Source organism: Silene latifolia, chromosome 8, assembly GCF_048544455.1.
Source record: "Silene latifolia isolate original U9 population chromosome 8, ASM4854445v1, whole genome shotgun sequence".
Lineage (NCBI taxonomy): Eukaryota > Viridiplantae > Streptophyta > Magnoliopsida > Caryophyllales > Caryophyllaceae > Silene > Silene latifolia.
Window position 1 is genome coordinate 104,181,685 of NC_133533.1, and position 2,894 is coordinate 104,184,578.

The following is a 2,894-nucleotide window of genomic DNA, read 5'->3' on the forward strand; positions in this document are numbered from 1 at the left end:
TTATATCAAAAGAAGTAGAGGATTGATGTATACCTGCCACCATAGCACAGTCCTCATTAGCATCAGTAAGATTGAATTGACCCAAGTTGTTCATGATTTGCTGGTACTCTTATGATGAGGGAAACCAAGCCATGTTGGCAGCATTCTGAGAACACTCTCCTGCTCCATCCTTCTGAATATCCATGCCTTGATGAGCATTAGCAGTGGCAGCAAATTTCCTGTTATTTCTCAGCTCAGGGTGGAGAATGTAGCATCTGGAATTGCTGTGGCCCTCCATTTGGCAGCTGGTACAATAGTAATTGTTCCTTCTGGTATTAGCAAATCCTTCCCTAGAACTCATTGTCCTTCCATCTCCCTGCTGATTGACACTGTTGTATCTTCCTGAATTATTGTTCATTGCACCATTGATGTTGTTGTTGTTGTTCCTGTAGCTCCCTAAAGCTCTATTCTATTGTCCTTGTTGATGTTATTGGCCTGACCAGTTTCTTGCTGCCATAGTAGAAGCATCCAGATTGAGAGGGACTTGAGTGGATATCTCCCTTTGCTTCTCCTCTTGCACCAATAAGGAATAAACCACATTGATAGAAGGCAGGGGAGTCATCATTAAAATGTTTCCTCTAACTGTCTTGTAACTATCATTGAGTCCCACCAAGAACTTCACAACCCTTTGATTTTCTTCATTCTTAGACATAGTCCATTTGGCAGAATAAGTGCAGGGAGGCAATGGGACATATATTCCTTAATTTTTCCCATGACCTCTTCAATTTAGTGTAGTATGGAGAGATGGAATCAATACCCTGAGATGTTCTATTCAACTCATCTTGAACCTGGTATAATTGTGCACCACTATATTGTTCAAACCTCTCCTTTAAATCACCCCAAATCTCCGTACCAGTATATAGTTCAACACATTCTCACTAATTTCATTGTTAAGAGAATTGACTAGCCATCCTATAACCATATCATTATATCTCTCCCACTGTCTCCATTTGTTGCATCAGTCTTAACTGGTTCCTTAATGGTTCTATTAATAAATCCTATCTTATTTTTTGCAGATAAGGCTATACGGACAGATCTCTTCCAAGAACTAAAATGAGTTCCTTCAAAGATGCTGGCTATGGATTGAGTGGCATTGTCACCATGGTGAACATAAAAGGGATCCTGTGGGTCTAATGTTGTAGCGTTTGGTTTTGGATCAACCATTGTGGTGAAGACAAATTCAAATAAACCAGAAAGATTGAAGTTTTTATTAGCACAACAAGAAAGACAAAAACAGAGGAAAGAATGAAATAAATATCATCTGAAATGGAAGGATATGCAGAGGCATGCTAAACTGCTCTGATACCATGAAAGATCTGATGGTGTTGAATTGTTGATATATGATATTGATGATGTATGGATAAAGCAGTAAACTTTTGTAATAAAGACTTGTATTGATTGATGTAAAATTGATTGTGTATTATGCTTACGGCAGAGAATGTACAAGCGGATATATAGGAGTTTCCTATTTGGTGAAAACAAAACCTAGTTACAAATGATAGGTGGGCCTAGGAATCGGTGTACAATATCTTTCTTGGATCAGGTGCCAAGGCGTGAATAATTGGGCCTGCTTTTCTCTTGTCTAAAGTTTGATCAGTAGAGTCCAACAACAAGTCTTTTGCGTTTTTTTTACGGTCGTGTTAAATATCGTCGACACTTTTACTAGTTATCGTCGACAATTAACACATCTTTCCAAATCACCCTCACCCCCATTAACTTCCTCTTGTCTCTCTCTTTCTCTCTAATCTTTCTAAAACAAAAAAAAGACGTTTTTTTGAAAAAAAATCGTAATTTAATTTACGAACTTTTCGATTAAAACGGTTTTAAACATACGGTAACAACGATCAAGTTAGTAACGGTTTTAAAAATATTTTTGTCCGGGAAATTTTTTTTTTCCGCCTGGAATTTTTTTTCTTTTTAACAAAAAAAAAAAAAATTTGGACGAAATTATTTATCGCCTGGACGAAAAAAAATCTCGTCTGGTCGAAATGTTTTTCGTCCGGGAAATTTTTTTTTTAAAAAATTTCATTTTCTGACTTAGATTAATTTTTGGCGCGGTAATGGATAATCGCTAATCCGTTCTAACAATAACGATTCTATTCTATACCACCTAAAACTACTAACTAATTACAAATTTTTAAAAAATTAAACTAGTTTAAATTACTTGTTGTCGATTCCTTGAATTTGGTAGCGGAATTGAAGCGGTGGTTACGGAAATGTGGTACTTAAAAAAAAGATGTTAAAATATGGAATTTTAGAATAAGGGGTAGATTAGAAAAGTCGTTAAACAATATCGTCAATAATTAGTAAAATATGGACGACTTCTAGCAGGTTGGTTTTTACTATCACCAATTTTTCGATAATCAACTCCGGCAAGTCTTTCGCGTTTTTATTATTATTAATTTTTGTTTTCCGATAATCAACTCCGAATTTCGTTTCATCTTTCTCTAATTCTCCATTCATGGTTTACTTTCTTATTTCTGTATTGTAGATTTGTATTGTAGCTATGGGTTACATGTTATTTCAACCCAAATCCCCAATTTTTGAAACTCTAGTTTTGAGATTCTGCATTTAAATTGAATTTGCTATGAAGTTTTTTTTTTTGGGTCCATTTAGATATTAATTTTTTATCCTACAAAATTAGTATTAGTGTTACTCGAACATGTATTAGGTCAGCAGTAAGCATAATCTATGTGAATGTACGTTTTCAGTACTTAGTGTCCACCCAAGTCGTTCATGTTCGTTTTCAGTACTCAGTGTCCTATAGAGGGAAAACAAAATCTGTGTATGAACGAGCTTCCTCTTGGGACGGCTTTATTTAGGGTAATAGAGATGCCGTCCAATGTACGCCCTTT